At 52.8% G+C, this 21,941-nt stretch overlaps 1 protein-coding gene across 1 annotated transcript in view; it reads right to left on the reverse strand.

Annotated features, from left to right (window-relative positions):
- Positions 1 to 15,961, reverse strand: part of PLXNA4 (plexin A4) — a 510,265-nt gene extending 494,304 nt beyond the window's left edge. Inside the window, exon 1 of the mRNA XM_077179282.1 lies at positions 15,651 to 15,961. The gene's annotated coding sequence lies outside the window, so the exon portion shown is untranslated. The remainder of the gene's footprint in view (positions 1 to 15,650) is intronic.
- Between the last annotated feature and the right edge of the window lie 5,980 nt (positions 15,962 to 21,941).

Consider the following 21,941-nt stretch of genomic DNA (forward strand, 5'->3'; position numbering starts at 1 on the left):
TACAAATAAACTCTTCTTCTCTCCCTGGCTTTATATCTGCAGCTCCCACACATCACTACCAGCAGGGCATTAAAACTAAAACAGACTGGGCCTACGTGGCTTGAATTTATTCTGGAAATTTATCTCTTCTTGCTGAAAGCTCTGTGTTTGCTTGATCTTCCTGCCTTCCAAGCCCTACAAGTGCCACATGTTGCACAGCTGGATTCCTGACAGAGAAAGAAAACAGGAGGGAAGAGAAAACGGATATTTTATATATATTTATATTTTTATATATATATATATATATATATATATATATATACATGAATGCAATGGCCAAGATTTTCAAAAGTCACCTGTGAACTTCAGCAAAGTGCCTTTAAATATCTCCAAGGGACCTGTGCACAGGAGAGACAGAGCTCTTGAGCTTCCTAAAATCTGCTCTCCACAGGCAGAAGCAGAAGGAAAAGGAAATGGGGCTCCAAAGGACTTGCTGCTCTAAGGATGCTCAAGACCAGCCCTTGCAGGAAAGGATTTGCAGCAAAAGCTGTGCCAGGGAAGGCTGGAGATAAGTCAGCCAGGAGGAAGAAGGACAGATCCATGTGGCACTGAGGGAAATGAGGAGAATTTTTAATTCTCAGACTCGCTGGGGTCTGACTACTAAAATAATTATGTGTTTTCCCAGCTCCAGGAGAATTTGTGCAACCTCAACAGCTGTAACAGGGGAATATCCCTGGTGCCCCAAAAAACATGGGCAAGCAACATCCACTTCCAGAGTGACAAGCCAAGGGTAAAGCACAGAAAGCTGAGGGGAAGGAATCCTGTTCATCTTGAGCAACACTTTAAAAAAAATCCCAGCAGAAGAGAAAATGAAGAAAATGTTATTTCCTTTGAAATGGAGTACTGCACTCTGTAACAGGAGGGGAGGGGGGAGAAATCAAACCCAAAGTGAACCAGAGATTCAGTTCATAAACACAGGAGAAGGTCAGCTTCCTCCTCACCAATAACTCTGTCCCAGAGGAGCCCAGCATGGCATTTGAGATAGGGCAGATATTTGATTCCTTCCTCTGCGTGGGGAGCCTGACACACACATCCTCCATCCATCCCAGCATTGCCAGGGGCTGGGCTGGGCCCCTCCTGCAGCCACCCTGCCTCAGCAGCAGCAGGAACCAGTTTAAAAGCTGCTCCTTGAGCTGAGGAAGGGATTATTTTTCTCCTGTGCTTGAGAAGAGGCAGTGGCTGTAAAACCTTCACCCTGAGCCCAGCAACAGAGAGACCTTGGGGAGAGGCTGATTATGGGTGGTGAGAGAAGTCACTCACTGGCAGAGAGCAGTGCAGGAGAGACAGGTGAGCACAACCCTACACCTGGAGACCTTTCTGCTTTTTAGAAAATAAAGCTGATTCTGCTGCCTGTGTTCCCAGGGAGGGAGAAGCAAGACAGGAGAGAAGACAAGGACCAAGTGAAACTAAGAGGCAAATCACTGAGTGAAAAGGCTTCAAGTGATGCCTTGTGCAGGCTGAGCTAGGACAGAGGCTGGGCAGAGTTCCAGAATAAAGCAGGGATTCATTCAAAGGATCTCCTCCATGGATGCACCTTGGGCAGCACAAGAGCCCAGCCAGGGCTGCACCCAAGATGAACCAAAATGGCCCCAAAATGCACCAGCGCTCCCGGGGTCTCTCCCTGGGATCAGTTCTGCTCCATTTGCATCTTGCAGTTCATTGTCCCATTCCAGCTTTAGCCCCTGCAGTCCCACCCTGCTTGTTTTTCTCTCTCCAGCCCACGGGGTTTGTGCTCCTGGGCTGAGATTTGGGGCATTTGTCCTTGGTGCCCAGCTGGAGCAGGAATTGTTTTGTCTCCCTGCTCTGTGCACAGAGCTCACCATCCCATAATATGAAGCCCAGACCCACACACTAAAGCAGCACAGAATGTGAAAAATATAAAAGCTAAACCCTGAGGCATCACAAGCATCTCACAGTCACTTCTCCATACCCTTGTACAAGTATTGGAGAAGCCTCAGAATTATCCTCCCACACAAATCCCCTGAAGGAGGGAAGGCAGAGCAGGGCAGCAGAACAGGGCAGCAGCCTGAGTGGCCAGCAGGGCTGTGAGTGGGGGAAATGTGGCTCCAAGAACCTTGTGCATCAACCAGCTGGAGGCAGGGAGACCTCTGCACGTGTCCAGGCACAGCCAAGGACTGGAAAGCAGAAAAGCAGATTGTCATGGAGCTCCAATCTGCTTGGGATCTCCTCCAGGCTCGTGGCACCTCGTGCTGCCCCACTTGAGTGCTCGTGGCCAGGGTCCAGCTGAGCCACTGGGAAGGATGAGAAATGCTGCACAATCATCCCCTACCCCTGAGAGCCCCTCAGAGACTCCTTTGTCACCAGCAGGGCCTGGACCAGCACCTTCTGAAAAGCACTGAGGCAGCCAAGCCCAACTGGAGCACATGCCCAGACACAAAGGTTTGTCCAAATTTGCTCTTTTTCTTCCCAGTTCTGCAGTGGAAGAAAACCTCAAACTCTTTTCTTTCTTCCCTCTCCTCCTTACCAGCTGGAAAACATCTCTCTGCCATCAGCATCTGATCAAGGGATGCTGGAGGAAAAAGTAAAATTTTTGGGGTTTTTTTAATGCCTAAATTCCTCCTAATTCCAGCTATTGCAGCAAGGCTGCTCCTCCTTCTCCAAAAATCTGGACCTGCAGAACCTTTCCTGAACTGTGAGGGAAAATTGGCAGTGATCTGTGAAAAGTGCAGGGTGAACAGATTGGCATTTCCAAAGCATGTGCAGTTTGCATTTGTGTGTAGCAATGTGCATATAAATGTGTATTTTTATGTATATGTATAAAACACACACACACACACACACACATATATATATCTATATATATGGAGTTGTATTTAGGGAAAAAAAAGGCATCACAACTTCCAGCAAAAGATAATGAGAGAGCTGGGAAACGTGCAGGCAGCATGATGCAACTCCAATCCCTTCCTCACACTGCAGGACAATCAAGGCTTCTTCTCTGAAATGAATGCAGAAAAGGGCCCAAGCAGCTGGGGAAAGGGTGATGCTGGTGAGAAATGGGCTTTTTTTGTGGCTCATGCATTGCAAAGTGTGTGTGTGTGTGTGTGTGTGTGTGTGTGATGAGTCAAAGTCTGAGGGCTGCCTTGTGTCAGCCATTGACTGTGCCAATGACAGCCTTTAATAACACCACTTACAGACTCTGCAGCAGGGGGAGGCAGCACAAGGGGGGGAGGAGAGAGCTTCCCTCGCAGGCTGGTGCACACAAAGCGTCCCCAGGCTCGCCAAAATGTGTCACAAGAACCCGTTGATGGCTCCATAATTGCAGCCCACGCTGCAATGTGTTGTTCTAAGAGGCAGTAGAGAGCACAGCCAGGAGAGCAGCTTTGGGTACACGGCCAGGAGGACGTGGGGACACCGTGGGGACACTGGGGACATCACAGGGACACGCCGGGCTCAGATAGGGGTGGACTGGGTGCTGGTTTAAGGGCTGATCCCAATCAGAGCAGCTTTGGAGGACGTGGGGACATCATGGGGACATGCTGGGCTCAGGTAGGGGTGGCCTGAATGCTGGTTTAGGGGCTGATCCCAATAAGAGCAGCTTTGGGTACACAGCCAGGAGAACATGGGGACACACTGGGCTCAGATAGGGGTGGACTGGGTGGTGGTTTAAGGGCTGATCCCAATCAGAGCAGCTTTGGAGGACATGGGGACATCATGGGGACACCATGGGCTCAGGTAGGCGTGGCCTGAGTTGGGGTTTAGGGGCTGATCCCAATCAGAGCAGCTTTGGGTACACAGCCAGGAGGACGTGGGAACATCGTGGGGACACTGGGGACATCATGGGGACATGCTGGGCTCAGGTAGGGGTGGCCTGAGTGCTGGTTTAGGGGCTGATCCCAATCAGAGCAGCTTTGCAGGACATGGGGACATCATGGGGACACGCTGGGCTCAGGTAGGGCTGGACTGGGTGGTGATCCCAATCTCATTTCCCAATGCACCTCCATGTACCCACACCCAGGTTTATACTGGGAAGCAGCCAGGAAATTGCAGAAATTCCACCCAGAACAGGTCAAACAGGGAGAAATATCTGCAGGAATATGCAAGTCCTGCTGCCCACCTTGGTTCTCAGCATGAAGGGGGGAAAACGAGTCCCTGCCAGGTCTCATGGATGCTGAGGAGCTCCTGGAAAGCTGGTGAAGATGCTAAAAATCCTCAGCTCAGTCCAGATTTGGAAAGCTTTGGGAAGAGCTTCAGGAGCTCGTGGTGCCCTGATTATTTACTTCTCCAAGCTAAGGAGAGACCTACTTCACACACCGCCTCCTGGAGAGGCGGAACAATCAGGCATGTAAAACAAGGAGGAAATGGAAATCGACTTGATAGCTCCTTCCCCTTCCTAATGGGGAATACTTACCTAATTAGGCCTGCTTGCTGTTTCCTCTCCTTGCTTTCTTTGAGATATTATGCAGAGAGAAATTTGTCCTAAAAGTCAGTGCTTTCATTTTCGGGCATCCCATTTGCCTTGCTGAGGCAGGCAAGGGCAGCAATTCCTTCATAAAGGAGGGAGGAAATCCCTCCTGAGTGGCTCTAAGGGGTGCTGGTTTAAGTCCCCAGCTCCTGCCATGGCTCTCCTCCCTTCTCCATCCCTCACCCAGGCAGAGGGTGCAGCTCCAAAGTCCCTCCTGGCCCAGGTGAGCAGCTCCTGATCTCTGGGAGTGACCTTGGAGATCAGCAAGGGAAAGCCAGAGGATGCAAAGGTGGCCAAAATGACTCCACCCTCAGTGGGCTTTTGGAGACAGATCTGACACTGGGCGGTCTCAGGGCTGGTGGGACTCACAGGGGTCCCAAATCGGCCCCAAATCCATTCCATCATTTGGATGCCTCTCCAAATCACGTGTGCAAGCAGCTGGTGCAGCTCAGAGTGGAAAACAGGGATGGTGGAGGCAAACCCCAAACCCTCCTGACCCACATGGACAAGGGTGACCCAACCAGGGCACAGCAAGCTCTCATTTCCCACAGCCAGCCCTCCTCCTTTCAGAGAAACCCCACTCTGCTGCCTCCCCTCACCAGGAGAAGGGGTTGGGATGTGCAGGAGCACCTCCCACCCCACAGGATGCTCCCAACCATCCCTACAGCAGAGCCAGGCTGGATGTGACCCTACACAAGGGGTTACAGGGGTCTCCATTCACCCCTAGACCCCTCCACTGGACCCCTTTATCCCTTCCTCCATTTCCAGGAAGGGCCCCCATCCCCCTCAGCCCAGCTCCTTCACCCCAGGAATTTTTTTTCCTCTTCCCTGCAGGGAGCAGAGCTTCCAAGAAGGAAAATGCAAAGCCCAAAGGGAACGACTTCAAGCAGTGAGAGGGCTCTGCAAAGGAAGGTGTTTTATTCCTGCCTCAGGGGGTGCTTTCAAGAACCTCCTTTTGTTTCCTCAAAGGCTGCCAAAGGTGGAGACCTGCAGGCATTCAGGGAACTCACCCTGCAAGCAGCAGCAGCAGCAGCAGAGAATCCCCCAAGCCCAGGGCTCTGCCTCCCCAGCATCCTGCAGTGGTCCAGCCATTCCTGCATCCCTCCCCACCCCGTCTCCAGGGGAGCACCTGCAGCTGCAGCACCTGTGCAGGGAGTGAGAGGAGGGGCTGAGCCACCCCCTGCAGCTGCTCCACAACTTCACCTCCCAGTTGTTCATTCAGCATCCAGAAAAGCTGTGTTGTTTTCCTTTTCTCTTTCCCTTTTCCTTTCTTTTGTTGTTTTTTTTTTGCCTTTTTTTTCCCCACTAGGCAATTTCCAGGGAACAAGAAAAGAACTGCACAGCTAATCCCTGCTGCAAGACAAGCCCCAGCCAGAGAGGGAAAGCAGCCCCACTCCTCCCAGTGCCCCTGGACACCTCTCCATCCTCCCAGCACCTCCTGTCCCCACTGAGCCACCCCTGTGCAGCCACTGCAGCATCCTCAGGGCTGCCAGGCTGTCAAGGACAGCAGGAGGGAAGGAGGGAGGTTTTCTTGAAGAGCCACCTCTGCAGCACTGCCAGCTTCCAGGGGAAGCTGTGAATCCCTGTGAATGCATCCTTCTTGCACCTTTTATCCACCATCCCTGGGATCTGAGCATCCCAGGGATGGTGGATAAAAACCCAGGGATGTGCTGGATAAACGGGTCTCTGCTGCAGAGAAAACCTGCACCCATTCCTGGGGAGCAAGACCCCCCAAAGCAGGATCCATCCCACCCATGGGCACTGGAAAGTGATGGTGAGAGCAGGCAGAGCCATGCCTTGAGCAGGGCTTGCTCTGCTTGGCCCTTGCAAATCCAGAGGGGCTCAGCTGAGCAGGACCCCAGCACAGGAGCACCAGAGGAGGGGCTTGCAGACAGGGAGGGACTCCAGCAAGCAAGGAGGAGCAGCAGAGGCAGAGATAAGAGCAGGTATTCACCAGGCAATGCCCACGAGGGGCTGTGAATGCAGCATTTGTGCTGGATGAGCAGACATTGTCCCAGAACTTGATGCACCCCGAGTGGTGGCACGAGATTACCAGTTTGGAGATGAGTAAGCTCATTACAACACTCAAATCCCCCTCCAAAGGAGGGATCTGACGAGGGAAGGGACCTGTGACAGGAACAAACTGGGGGATTTGTTTAACCAGATCAGCCTGCTGGGCCAGCACAGCACGGCTCCCTGCCTCCAGCGTGGATAAACCTGCATTCCCAGGAAGCTTAACCCCCCCATCCCACATGGACAGGGTGGGCAGTGTCCCACAGCCACCACTGGGGTCTGCTGGGCACAACCCTGCTTTTAAGGGATGAAAAGGAGCACCTTTCAATAATAAATAATAATGCTAAATATGTGTTTCTATAGCAACTCATCACCATAGCAGCTCGGCACAGGAGAGAACTCAGAGCTCATCCCGCCGTCTTCAGGGTGAATGCCCTCCCAGAGGTGGCTTCAGTGGTGGCACAGATGGACTTAGAGCAAGAAGTCCCCCTCCAGGTTGTCCCTGAGCACTGCCCCCCCTGGGGAAGCTGTGTGGATGAGCTGGAGAGGAGCAGTCAGGGATCCAAGCAGTGATTGGGGTGTGGAGTCTCAAAAACACCGGGTACCGATGTCATTGCAATCCCCAAATCAGTCCTGGGATCCAAGGAGGGATGGGGTATGGAGTCTCAAAAGCACTGGGTATTGAGGTCATTGCAACACCCCAAATCACTCCTGGGATCCAAGGAGGGATGGGGTATGGAGTCTCATGGAGTCTCAAAACACAAAGTCATTGCGATCTCCAAATCACCCCTGAGATCCAAGGAGGGATGGGGCTGGAAGCTCAAGAGCACTGGGTACTGAGGTCATTGCAATCCCCAAATCATTGCTGGGATCCAAACAGTGATTTGGGTGTGGAGTCTCAAAAACCCCAGGTACTGATGTCATTGCAATCCCCAAATCAGTCCTGGAATCCAAAGAGGAATGGGGGTATGGAATCTCAAAAGCACTGGGTATTGAGGTCATTGAAACCCCCCTAATCACTCCTGAGATCCAGGGGGGCTGAGGTATGAAGTCTCAAAAACACCAGGTACTGATGTCACTGAAATCCCCAAATTATTCCTGGGATCCAAGGAGGGATGGGGGTATGGAGTCTCAAAAGCATCAGATATTGAGGTGATTGCAACCCCCCAAATCATTGCTGGGGTTCAAGTGGTGATTGGGGTATGAAGTCTAAAAAGCACCAGGTACTGATGTCATTGCAATCCCCCAAATCACTGCTGGGATCCAAGGAAGGATGGGGGTAGAAAGTCTCAAAAGCACCAGGTATTGAGGTCATTAGAAACCCCAAATCATTCTTGGGATCCAAGGAGGGATGGGGTATGAAGCCTCAAAAGCACTGGGTACTGAGGTCATTGCAATCCCCCAAATAATTCCTGAGATCCAGGGGGGCTGAGGTATGAAGTCTAAAAAGCACCAGGTACTGATGTCATTGCAACCCCCCAAATCACTGCTGGGATCCAAGGAAGGATGGGGGTAGAACGTCTCAAAAGCATCAGGTATTGAGGTCATTACTACCCCCCAAATCCAAATCCCTGCTGGGATCCAGAGGGCTGGAAGGAAAGGAGGCTGTGACAGGGGATAGCTCCACTCACTGTCCAGCCAGGAGGAAATAGGAGAGTGCAAAGGCTGAGGCACAACCAAAAGGAGGAAACACCCAAAATTATCCATGCAAATAGCCCTCAACACTTACACAACTCAGAACAGCTTAAAAACTCCACATATTGCTCTGCTTTTACCAAGACCCAGAAATTTGCACCAAAACCCTGACAAATAGAAGAAGTTTCCCAAAACAGCCCAAAAACTCCTTTTTTCTGAGGAGGAATTTCCCAAAACAGCCCCAAAACTCCTTTTTTCCAAGGCACACATGGCCCACCCTGATTTGGCTGTGGGTTTTTCTTCCCTAGATTGTCCATTAAAGAAAAACCCAAGCTTTTGATTGGTTCCACAGTTGGTGGGGTTGTATTCCCAGCTCACCTCCCCTCCCTGTCAGGGCTGTGGGGGCAGAGCCTTTGCCTTGAATACAGAACCTCCTGTTCCTCAGCACCTCTGAAAGCCTCTTCCCAGCCAGCAGAAGAAGGTGGCACTGCCCAGGGGTGGGACAGTGCCCATTAGTGACAATTATCCATGGACATGATGCCGTTCCTCAGCTGGTGAGTGAGTTCCCCCTGGTTTTACTCATTTCACAAAAAATGAGTCATTTTTAAAGATCATTAGAGCAAAGGAAGAATTAGGTGGTGGCTGAAGGGACAGTCACTTCTAGGAGACCTCCCCCACTTGATAGATGGGGAAATAAGAAGCCAAAGAAGCCCCTGAGGGCTGTGGGACAGCTCTCCATCAAACCCAAGTCTCCCTTTGGCAGCCCAGGAGAAGTTTCCCTAAAGTAAAATGAAGCTGTGCAGCACACCAAGCACTTGCTATTCCATCAATAGGCAATTGTAACAGGATACACCTCCTTAGTCTCTAAATGAGTTTTCTTTCCAGCACTACATTATAGACAAATCCCCTGTCACAAAAAACAAATAAATCCCTTTTCACAATCAAATATGCTCTAACCAAGTCAAACAGGGCCACACGCGCGTGCAGCGAATCCGCAAAGCTTCCCCCACCTTCCCAGCCTGGCCATCCTCCCTCCAGCTGGGGAAAGAGGCAAAAAGGAAAGGAAAGGAAGAATATTTGATGGGAGAAACAAAGTGGCAATTTCCCATTTCAGCTGGGAATCGATGTGAGGGCTCCTCGTGTTCCTGCTCCACCGGGGCTGAGCTCTCGCTGACACAACACCAGAGCTTGACTTACTGGTGCTTCATCCCAGCAAGATATTTTTAATTTAAACCCTGTCACTGCTGAGGATGAAGCCATCCAGGCTGTAATTTACTGCTAATTCATCCTCCTGATCCCTATAACTCTAAAACCAAGTCACCAAGCAGTGGAATGCCCGGCCGGTCCCCAGCGAGGCTCGGCATGAATGATCATCAGGGGGCTGCTGGCAGCAAGTGTGAGTTCCTCATTCAGAAAAACCAGCAAATATATAAATATTAACCATCCACAGGCGGTCACCAGGCCAGCATCACCTCACTGTTTCCCAGGAAAGCACTACTGAGAATAAACATCTTCACCAGCCTCACCTTTCCTCCCTCGTGGAGTGTTTTAAGCTCCAGGAGAAATAACACAGAGGTCGTGGAGCCTCATTTCACAAACATTTATGTTCATTTGGCTCAAGGATCAAGATTTATCCCTCTGGACCTTGCAGGAGAGCAGAGGAGGGGGAACTGTGTGGGTTTAGATCGTGCAAATGCCTGTAGTGGAAAGCTAACCTGTATTATCTGCATCAGAGCCACACATTTCTCCTGGCAAGTTCAAATCCCAGAAATTTATTTATTGCCAATGGCTGGGTGGGAAAGCCCCAGCAGATCAGTGTGGGGACAATAGAGGTGGAAGGAAACCCAGAGATCAGGCATGAAAAGCAGGAGAAGCAGGGGTCCCACATCTCCCTTTTGGGTCACAAGTGCAAATCCTGCCACACTCATCAGGACCTTTTATTTATCCCCATGCAAAAGAAGCCTGGGAGTCTCAGCCACTTGACTTTTGGGGCTGGATTTTTGTTTCACTGCATGAAGCATTTGAAAACCACTTTTTTAAAGGGGGGCAAACCCTCTCAGCAGCAAAGCCTGGAGCAAAAGCAAGTCACAGAGTCTGCAAATGATCTCTCTCCCTCTCTGGTGATTCCAGGTGAGGCCAGAGCCACCTGCTGAGGGGCAGCAGAGTGGGATGGGGGTTTGAACCCAGTTACTGCTCTCCCCCAGGTCTTCAGGCTCTGAGAACTTGGTGTCTTCTACAAACATTAGTGTTTGAGGTAGGAACAGCAGGGATCATCATATTTCAGCAACAAGTTGGCTTCCTCCATGGCTCCAGGAATCCCCTTGGAAGGGAGCATGTCCCTGGCAATGTTCACATCAGCTGGAGCTGGAGGGCTACAGGTGCCTAAAATAAAGTGGTCATTGGGCTTTCAAACCAATGTTCAGGGCCTTCAGATCATCTCTGAGGGCTCCCAGAGGTGTTTACCAAGGAAAGGGCTCAGGATGGAGCCACACGGCACTGGGTGCTCTGGCAGGGGACACAGAGCTGGCACCTCGTACATGAGTGGCTGCTCAGCCCCTGAAGGATGAGGCAAACTCACAGAGCTCATGCACCAACAGAAAAACCCAGACTATTCTTTGGGATGAGTCAAAGAAACCCCAAGGGAGAATGCCAGGTACAGAGAATCACCACACAGGCTGTGGGGAACTCAGCACATCATTTTTGCAGTGGTGTCTCCATTCCCAAAGGTGGTTCAAAACATTTTGCAGCAAATTTTAAAGGCACTGGGACTGAGATCCATGAAAGCACAGCTGCTCCCAGGCCAGTTTTCTAACCCAAAATGTTTGGTTATCTCTGCCCATGGCAGGGCATTGGAACTAGGTGATCTTTAAAGTCACTTCCAACCCAAACTATTCTGTAATTCCATTATTTTTTCTCACTTCAAAGCACCCATTTGCCATTTTAACTGGAAAAAAATTCAATCCTGGAAATGTCCCGTTGTGTCCAAGGGCTGCTCTTGGCTGTTGAAGCACAGACTGGAGTGCAGGCACCACTCCCTGCTCTCATCAAAATCCCACTGGGGGCTCAGTTTGCATTTCAGGCTGGTGAGTGAGAATTCCTCATCAATAAATGTGGACTGAGCTGTTTGCCTCTCTGTGCCTCAGTTTCCCAATCACTCAGGAATTGAGTGCATGGTTCTGTTTTAAACCCCATGCCTCAGTTTCCCTATCCAGACCACAGGAATGGAGCAGATAATTCTGTTTTAAACCCTGTGCCTCAGTTTCCCTATCCATACCACAGCAATTGAGTGAATGGTTCTGTTTTAAAACTTTGTGCCTCAGTTTCCCTATCCACACCACAGGAATGGAATAGATGGTTCTGTTTTAAACCCTGTGCCTCAGTTTCCCTATCCAGACCACAGGAATTGAGTGAATGCTTCTGTTTTAAACCCTGTGCCTCAGTTTCCCTATCCATACCATAGGAATTGAGTGCATGGTTCTGTTTTAAAGCCCTGTGCCTCAGTTTCCCTATCCACACCACAGGAATGGAGCAGATAGTTCTGTTTTAAAACCCTGTGCCTCAGTTTCCCTATCCATACCACAGGAATTGAGTAAATGGTTCTGTTTTAAAACCCTGTGCCTCAGTTTCCCAATTACTCAGGAATTGAGTGAATGGTGATGTTTTAAAACCCTGTGCCTCAGTTTCCCTATCCACACCGTGGTAATGGAATAGATGGTTCTGTTTTAAACCCTGTGCCTCAGTTTCCCTATCCACACCACAGGAATTGAGTGAATGGTTCTGTTTTAAACCCCATGCCTCAGTTTCCCTATCCATATCACAGCAATTGAGTGAATGGTTCTGTTTTAAACTCTGTGCCTCAGTTTCCCTATCCACACCACAGGAATGGAATAGATGGTTCTGTTTTAAACCCTGTGCCTCAGTTTCCCTATCCATACCACAGGAATTGAGTGAATGGTTCTGTTTTAAACCCTGTGCCTCAGTTTCCCTATCCACACCAAGGAATGGAGTAAATGGTTCTGTTTTAAACCCTGCGCCTCAGTTTCCCTATCCACACCAAGGAATGGAGTAAATGGTTCTGTTTTAAAACCCTGTGCCTCAGTTTCCCCATCCATACCACAGGAATTGAGTGAACAGCTCTGTTTTAAAACCACTCAGAGCCTGAGTGAAAAACATGTGGGCAGCACGACGTAATTTTTTTTTTTTTCTTTCCTTCTTCTTTTTTCTTTTTGTCACAGGCTCCTTGAGAGCTCAAAGCCGAGGGATATAAAGCACTTTTCACAGGAAGACAGCCAGGCAGGGAAGCACGCTCATCACTGATGCCCTGCAGGAAGGCGCTGGGCTGCCCCGACTCTCTGCACAGACGGGAAGTCTCCTTGCCTTGGGCGCCTGGAGCGCTGCTGCCCCTTCCCCGAGTCTCACCAGCCAGAAGGAAGGAGTAAGAAAGAGCCCTCTGAAGCCTTTCCGAGAGCCAGAAAGGTTCCCCAGATGCTTTGTGTTAGAGCATGAAGCAGTTTGAGGGCTTTGCTAGGGGGAACAGTCACAGCCCAAAACGCATCCTTAGGTGGGGAGGGGGATTCATGGGCAGCACATGAGACTTTGGAGTCTCAGCTATGTGGGAGCCCGCTTTAGAGGGGTTATAAATAATAAACATGTCAAGAGCAGCCAAATGATTCCCAGGACACCACGCCATCCCGCTCCCAAACACATGTGGGCAGTGCCAAGCCCCAAACTCTGGCACTGCAAACTCCAAAACTCAGCAGCAGCCCCACCTCTGACACCCTCCCCAGGTCAGATCAGCGTGGAGCACCGCAGCATCCTTCTCAGGGTTCCCTTATTCACAAAAAAACTGATTCCCACATGGCTTTAACCCTCAGCACACCCCGAGCATCGTAAGATGTTGCCGGGCTCATCACACGAATCCAGCCCCGGCACGGCGAGCGGGAGCTCGGTTTTACTGCATCCCCTCGGCATCGGGAGGCAGAGACAAAGCGGTTCGGGAAAAGGAAAAAGATGCAACACAAAAGGGGCGCCGGCATCTCTCCTCCCCCTCGTCAGCCTGCGAAAGTGGAGGAATTGATATGAAAGCGGCTCCGGCAAGGCTGAGCCCCCCGGGATGGAGCTGCCACAGACGGCTCCTGCCTTCCCAGCAGTGCAGCTCAGCCCAGCCGCTCTCCTGCCTCTGCTCAGCCCTTGGCTTTGCCTCACCCACCCCCTCTCTGCTCTCTGCGCTGCAGGGAGGGGTGCCGGCAGGTGAATCCGCTGAGGAAAAGCTCAAATGTTCGCTCTCCCTGCGGAGAAGTTCAGCGCGTCCCTTTGGGCTCGCAGCATCCCTCCCCAGCCGCGCACAGCGCGTTTGACAGCAGTGCCTGCGATCCTCGAGCAAATGCTTCCCTACAGCACCGCGACTGAGCATCTAAAACACCCGTCTTGGACAGAAACAACACTTAGATCATGCGGCTGGCATTCATTTCGCGTGGTATCGATACCGCCGAGCGCCGCACGTTCGGGATGGGACAGGGAGAGAAGAAGCCTTGGAGTGACCCTTTCGGAAAGGAGACACCTCACGGAGGGTGGGTCTGGGCAGAGGAGGAGAGAAAAGCCCAGCTTTTCGTGCCGGGGCTGGGGTTGCGTGTTTAAACCTGGCTGCACACGAGAAACACACACACACACATCTGTTGCACCGCTTGAAACCCGGCTTAGCGAAGGATCCCACACACACAAACAAACAAACAAACAAACACGCACTTCCCCCGGCAAAAAAAACCCCAAAAACAATAACACAAAACCACAAGCAAAACGCTGCTCGCATCCCCTGCACCTCCAGCCAGAGGCTTAGGCGGGGGGAGGAAGCACCTAATCCCACTCTGGGAGGCACACGCCGTAATTAAAACCACAGAAATTAGAAGCAGAGGAGCCCGAGCCCCCCGTGCCCCGCTGGTCCTGCCCGCTCCCGGATTTCTACAAACAACACCCGGCTGAAACAGAGGGCAGCTGAGGAAAATAAGTTAGCACGCTTTCCGCCCTCCGAAATATTCGTGCACGCTCAAGTCCCTAGAAGGCTGCGAGCAGTTTGCATCGGCTGTAAAAATCCCCTGGCACCGTCATTGTTCCCGCGGATCGAGAGCATCCCCCGGCATCTCGGGGGTCCCGCTCCGAACCTCCCCTCTCTGCACCACTCACCCCACGACCCGGGGAGCACCACACCCCCGCCTCGCTTTTCCCAAAATCTCTTTTCCCGGCACACCCCCCCTCGCTTTTCCCAAAATCTCTTTTCCCGGCGGCGGAGGGAAGCCGTGGGCAGTCAGGTGCGTTCGCAGCGAGCAAGGCTGGGAAGCAGAGCCGGGTGGGGAAGTTTTGCGGGAGAGGTGCGGAGCCACCCGCGTTCCAGCGGCTCCTTGCCATTAGGGCGAGCCCCTCTCGGGGGTCCTAGCCCCGCATCCCTTCATCCATCCCTTCCCGGCACAGCGAGCAGATGGAGCCCCGGGAGGAGGATTTCCTCCGGGCTGGGGATGGAGCAGCCACATGCAGCCGCTACAAACCCAAACAGCCCTGCTGGGGCTGAGCAAGCGGGTTTGTTTGTCTGGGAGGAACTCAGCTGCTGCCGGAGCATTAGATTTGCAGCAAAACAACGTGGATTTCCAGCAAAACAACGCGCGGCTCGGTGTTCAGATCACTTCTCCCGGTGTACATCATTTAAGGGCATATGTCTGATAAACGCAGAGCATCGATACGCAGCACACACATGCACCGAGGGAAAGGAGGCAGCTTCGGCAGCGCTGACTCCGCAGCCGGGATTTGGGCAGGAAAACTCTCCAGCACCTTGCAGGAAGGGAAGCCGCGAGGGTCTGCCCTTCCCTCTTAGGTGCTCGCTACCAGGGATGGCCGCTGTCCCCTCTCCCCATCCATGGGTCACCCGGGAGGTGTTGTTATCCTCCCCGGGAATTGGGCTCTGCCTCCAGCCCCGTCCAGCTGCAACCTCACCGCGAGCAGGAAAAGTTTGGAAATGCCTCCAGCTCCTCGCCCGAGGAGAGCTCCGGAGCATCGCAGGGGGAAAACACCCCCCGAGGGGAGGCAAACCCGCAGCCGGGGGATGCCGGGGGTGACGAGGAACGGGCTGCGGGCTGAGCCGCTACCTCCGGGGAGAAAAGTTGAGCCTTGTGCATGGGGAAAAAGCCATCAGGAACGGGGGACAGCGGGCACCGCGTCCCCTCCGCGCCGGGGATGTGGAGCAGGGGGGTCCCCGCCGCGCCCCCCGCCCAGCATCCTCCCAGGGCGGGCCGGGAGGGGCCGTGCCCGAGCCCCCCGGCTCAGCCCGCTGCCCGCGGGGGTCCCTGCCCTCCATCCCAGACCCCCTTGCCGGGACTCGGGAGTGGCGAGCAGCGGTGGGGGCACCTCCCAGACCCCCTCCCTTGGCTGCCGCCAGGTGTGGAGGGCAGGTACCGCTGCAGCCCCGCCAGCCCTGCCGGGGCATCCTCCGGGGCATCCTCCGGGGCATCCTCCCGCAGCCCCCGCTGCCCGGGCGGGGCGGGGGGCTCCTTACCTGGGAATGCTCCTGGCTTGCTTTGGGTGGGTTTTGGTGTGTGTATATATATATATATATATATATGTGTGTATATATATATATATTATATTTCTCTCCTCTCCTTTCCCCCCACTTCAGTCTTCAGAGCAGGCGCCGCATTGACACTGCAGATGGTCTCTGTGTGCGTGTGTGTGTGTGTGTGTGTGCGCGTGTGTGTCTCTCTCCAATCCCAAATACTCCACGGAGGCGGAACACGGAGCCCCTCTCTCTGCACTGGGCAAACCGTGTCTGGCTCGCCCAGAGCCGGAGGAGGGGGGGGAGAATGGTGGGGGGGGGATTGGGGGGGGGGAAGCAGCTCCAGTTTTCACTCCCCCCCCAAATCACCCCTTCCCTCCCCTCCCTCCCTCCCTCCCTCCCCCAGCCCTTCCCCCCCTCCGCTTCTAAAGCAGCCGGCAGTGGGGGGAGCCGGGCAGCGGAGCTGCGGGCGGGGTGCGGGCAGGGGATGCAGGCAGGGGATGCGCTACGGGGCCATGCCCGGCTCCGCGGCCTCCCGCCCGCCCGCCGGGGAGGGCTCGCACTGCGGCTGTCTCGCCAGCCAGCCCTTCCTTCCTCCCCAGCCCTCCTCTCCAATGGTGGCTGTGGAGCCGGCTTGGACACCCAGGCTCTTTTGCAAACACAGGCACACACCCCTTTCCGAAAAAAAAAAAAAATTAAAAAAAAAAAAAAATAGCCGGAGAGAGGTGTAGAAGTGCTGTGGCAACAGCAGCCCAATGCACGGGGGAGGGACAATAAAAAATAATAAATAAAAAATTGAAGCGATAATAAAAATCCCTTTCTATCCTTTTTTCTCTTTCTTTCCTATTTTTTTTTTTTTTTTAGCTTTGCAGAGAGAGTGGCCGCTCTTGCTCCTCCTTTCTCCAGCCCACCCACCTCCGGGAGAGGGGAGAAGGCGGAGGAGCGCAGGTTGTCTCTGGAGGGGGTCCCCCAAGGCGCTTTTCGTCGTCCTAAAGTTTGCAGGGGCTGGGGCAAGGGATGGGGACGGGGAGGGAGCGGGGCCGCCTCCCGGGGCTGCCGCCGCCGCTCTCCCCCGGCTGGAACTCCGGCTGCCTGGATTCCTCCTCCTCCGGTGCCTTCCCTCGCTCCTACTCACTACTGACACCTAGGATCTCCAGCCTGATTGGGCTAATTGGGAAACGTCTCTGCCCTCCCCGAAAAATAGAGGAAAAAAAATTTAAAAATAAAAAAAAAGGGAATAAAACCCAAAACCCACTCGCGGAATCAACAGCATCTCGCTGCCTGCCCCCATCTGCTCCTCCAAAAAAGCCTTTCCCGGCTTTGCTTGGTATCTCCCTTCCCTTTTCCGTGCCTTCCCTTCCCTCTCTGAGGCTCTCCTCCGGTTCGGAGGCAGCGAGGAGGGGAGCGGGGCGTGGGGAGGCTCCGGGGACGATCAGTCCCCGAGCTGGGGTGAGCAACAATCCCGGAGAGCGGCTGCGAGCTGCTCCCCTGGCCCCGGCTCCCTTCCATTCCCGGCAGCCGCAGGAATAAAGGGATTTTTTCAGAAGCTGTTGGTGCTTCCTACCTGAGTTTGGTGTCCCCCAGAGCCCACCCCAAAAGTTCATTCCGCGTGTGAGAGCCGCACTCCTCCCTGCAGGTGATGCCAGAGCCGGCAGGTGTGGGAAGGGCAGGGATGCTCTCAGGGTGGTGATAGCAACAGGGCTGCTCCCCAGGGAGCCCCGATTCCCCGAGGATGGGCTCCTCACAAAGGTCTGCAGAAGAGGAGAAGCAGCTGGGGGAGATCTCCTCTGCTTCCAGGGGGGCTGCCCATGCTCAGGCCGGGGAGAAAACTCTGCAAGCAGCCCTGCAGCTTCCCCTTCCCCAGCAGAAGGCAAAGGCATCAGGCAGGGAGGCAGGGGGTGCCTGGGGAAGGGGGTCCCAGCACCCTCGGCAATCCAGACCCGAGATCAGAGGCAGGAATCGCCTCTCCAGGGGTTGTGCAGCACCAAGCACAGCAGGACTCCCCCCTCCTCCCCACAGCCTCCACCACTGACAGAAAATCAGGCTTAATCCCAGCTTAGTATTTTTAATTATCTTAAATTTATGCCACAAAGCACGGGGGCCGGGGGCTGTCTATTTGCATCCTCCAAGATATTTATTTAGAAACAATATCATGTTTTCCTTAAAACAAGTTTTATCTCCCCGGCGCGCTCCTCTGTGTGTGCGTGTGTGTTTTGCCTGAGCTCCCGTTTACATTTCCTGATGGATGGATGGGGGATTCAGAGCCCTTTTTTTTTTTCCCTTTTTTTTTAAGGTGGTGCATAAAATGTATTTATTATTCTTTATCTCCTACCTCTCGCAAGGAGTCATTTGTTTTCATTCAGAGAAATGAATGCGATGTGAAGCCTGAAGAGTAATAACACAGCGAAATGACAACGGAGGAGCCAGACAGGAATCTGAGAGATACAATGGCAGGTTAGTAACCTCTAAAGATCACTGCTGCTCTGAGTGCTACAGCATTATTGAGTGTCCAGCCTAGCTCACAGCTCCATTTAATAAAAACATATGAAAATCTCAAGGAAATTCGGCCTCACATTTAAAACCTGTTCCCTAAACACGGATAATCTGGATATGCCCAGATTACTTCCCACTAGCTGGTAGGGAGGAAGAAATGAATACCAGCTCTTTCTGCTTCTTAAGACAATGGCAGGAGTCAATAGATGCCCGTGCTGTTTGGGTTCATGAAGGAGTGAGTGACAAATGAGACTTTATTTATAGGCCTGCTCATGAACCGGGCAGCGGGGGCGGGAGAGGGTTAGGGCTGCAAAACCCAAATGACCTCCCCTGACCTGGGAATTTCTGCAGCAAAAGGGCCCAAGGACGAGGAGGGTTCAGGCTCACCCTGGTGTCATCCAGTGGGTATTTCCCCCCCAAGTCACAGCAGAGATCACAGAGAGGTGCTGGGCACCCCCTGCTCTGCTCAAACAGCACCAAAGCTGCCTCAGCATCATTGGGGATGAGGCAAAATCCTCTTGTCTCCATCCAAACAACCCCACACACCTGATTCCCCTCCTGCTGCCCCAAAAGATCCCCCAATGCCCCTGAAGCCCTGTGTGCCAACAGCCCCCCTGAATCTCTCTGTGGTTCCTCCCTCACTGATGCATTCTTTCATTTCTTGCCTTGTTATCTGAGCCACACACAGTGGCACATAGGAATCACTTCCACCAACACCCAAAGAACAGAAAAAAAAAATCATTTTTGCCAGGACATCCACCTGTACACTTCAAGGCTCCAACAACACAGGACAAGCCAATTAGGAGAAAGAAAAAGGAAAAAAAAAATTTAAAAAAAATAAGAAAAAAGGGAGAGAGACGGAAAATCTAAGTTCGTTTGTGCGGAGATTTTTTCCATGATTCTTTTCCCCCGCCATTTTACAAGTTTGTTAAAGCAGCGCGGTGTTTAAGTGGCTGGAAGCCGGCGCTGGCTGCTCCAGCTCGGGCTGCAGCGAGCGCAGCGCAGGCAGCGCTCAAACCCAACATCGCAGCGCCACCTGCAGCGGCCGCGCTTGGTGGCACCGGCAAAACCCCCCAAACCCGGCCAGTCCTTCACAAAACAGCCCGGGGACGCGGCTGCCAACTCGAAATCTTCTCCCTCCAGGTCTCTTTGTCACCCACTCCTGCCCTCCGGTCTCTCAGGTGCTTCCAGCTTGCCCCTCTCTGTTGGTACACGGGATAAAATTGGCCTCTCCTGGGTAGCTGTCACCATCCCTGCTGCTGACAAAGGATGTCTTTATCGTGCTTGTGGAGGGTGGGAAATGCTGTGCAAGCTGGTTTAAAGCTGGGCCAGGGCTCTGGGTGAGCTCAGGGTGAGCTCTGCCCCTAAGTGACACCTTTAGGGCTGTCACTCTCTCATTTTTTTGCCAGCTTCAGGGAGGGTTGTGCTGACAGAAAATGGGATGAGAGTGCTGCCCAAAAAAATGTAAGAGAAGTTTGCAGGGAAGAGCAGGATTGTGTCACTTGGTCACCTTGCCTCCCCCTCCTTTGTAGCATTGTACAACCAATTTTGGGTGATGGGTGGAGAAAAAAGCTCTTGGGAGGGTCCATCTCAGCCACCCTCTGCTTGTGCTTTGCCCAACATTTCCTTGGAGTCTTGGGGCTTTGCACACTGGATTTTTTGGGAAGTCCAGGGTGTCCTGGCATGGAGCAGAGTGGTGTCACCTGCCCTTTCTCCTCTGTCACTGCTTTGCTGCACAGCCTCTGGCAACTGCCTTAACTCCCCTGCCACTCTTTGCAGGGATGTTTTTTGGGGCAGATTTTTCAGTAGAATATTTATAAATAACATTTTTACCAGTTATGCAGCATCTCCCTCTTCCCAGCCCTTCAGCAGGCACGATGTCAAACAGAGGTGAGGTTTGCCTTCATTTTTTTTGATCACTTTTTTGGGTGTTTTTGAGGGAAGCAAAATCTCCTTTTATATTGTCCCAGGGGCAAATCCAGCAATTCACAGGAGCCACAGACCTGCAGGGTCTGACGGTCCCCTTCCTCTCCAGAGCTCCTTCCCATCAGTGTGTGCTCCAGTCCATGTTAGCACTTGGATTCAGGCACCAGCTCACCAACCCTTCAAGTTAAAGATTTCCAGAGTTCCCAGCCCAAGTTTCCCCTCTTTGCTGCTATTTCATTCCTGTTTTCTCCCTTCCCATCCCCTCTTCTCTGCCCCCTTGCTCCAACTCCAATCTCCCCAGCAAAATGCCCCTTCCAGAGAGGACCTGCTCATGCCAAGCAGACCCAGGGATGAGAGAGATGCTCCTTCCCCATCCCCATCCTCCCACCCAGAGGGGATTCATGATGTCCTCAGGCCGACAGCATCATCTGCACATCTTCCCAACCCCATCCCAACCCTCCCCATCCCTGCCCTCCCCGTTCAAACTCCCCCAGGGACAATTTTTCTCCTTCCCCCTTCAAATATTTGCCGACCATTATCGCCTCTGGTCACACCCAGGCTGTCATTTGGCCAAACAAAACAGCAGGAGGAGGGACAGGGGAGAGGGGCAGGTGGAGGGAGGCAGGGTGAGATGGGAGCCAGGGGAGCACTCAGCCCATCATGATAAGGAGACTACAAAACCCAGGCTGGGGCTGGCCAATTAAACGAGGGGATCTGAGAGGGGACAACGGGAAAGGAGTGAAAGGGAATAATATTGGAAGCAGGCAGGTGGAGTGATAAGATACAACCACAGAAAGTCGGAGGAATTCATTGTTGTTTCATTTTGGAGGACAATACCAGGAGGGAGAGCAATCAATCCCTGCTCAGGAGGGCTGGAGAGCTTTGGGGCAAGATAAGGAGTAGGGATGGAGGGATGAGATGGAGAAATGGGTAAAGAGTCAGAGGAAAACAGCCCAGGGACACCCAGGAGGAGCTGGAGAGTGTCTGGAAGCAGAGAGGGGAAGGAGGAGTAGGGATGGAGGGATGAGATGGAGAAATGGGTAAAGACTCAGAGGAAAACAGTCCAGAAACACCCAGGAGGAGCTGGAGAGTGTCTGGAAAGGGAGAGGGGAAGGAGGAGTGGGGATGGAGGGATGAGATGGAGAAATAGAAAAAGAGTCAGAGAGAAATAGTCCAGGGACATCCAGGAGGAGCTGGAGACTGTCTGGAAAGGGAGAGGAGAAGGAGAAGTGAGGATGGAGGGATGAGATGGAGAAATCAGAGGGAAACAATCCAGGGACACCCAGGAGGAGCTGGAGAGTGTCTGGAAGGAGAGAGGGAAGGAGAAGTGAGGATGGAGGGATGAGATGGAGAAATCAGAGGGGAACAATCCAGGGACACCCAGGAGGAGCTGGAGAGTGTCTGGAAGGAGAGAGGGGAAGGAGGAGTGGGGATGGAGGGATGAGATGGAGAAATAAATAAAGAGTCAGAGGGAAACAGCCCAGGGACACCCAGGAGGAGCTGGAGACCGTCTGGAAAGGGAGAAGAGAAGGAGAAGTGAGGATGGAGGGATGAGATGGAGAAATCAGAGGAAAACAGCCCAGGGACACCCAGGAGGAGCTGGAGAGTGTCTGGAAGGAGAGAGGGGAAGGCTGGATTCATCTGAGGAGAAGCAGCCCTTAAATCAGAATAAATCCAAAGGGAAATAGGACAGCCTGAAGAAGGGAAGGGCCTTATCCACAGATTAGGGCTTTGGTTTGGGATTGCAGAACCTGGGCCAGACTTGCTGCTGGTGCAGCTCCAGTGGGTACCAGGAGAGAGATGAGGAGCCAGGATAGAGCTGCAGGGATTTTCACAGAATCTGCAGTTGGTAACACTCTAGAAAGGTCTTTTGGG

This window comes from Agelaius phoeniceus, chromosome 5 (genome assembly GCF_051311805.1).
Source record: "Agelaius phoeniceus isolate bAgePho1 chromosome 5, bAgePho1.hap1, whole genome shotgun sequence".
NCBI classification, from domain to species: Eukaryota; Metazoa; Chordata; class Aves; order Passeriformes; family Icteridae; genus Agelaius; species Agelaius phoeniceus.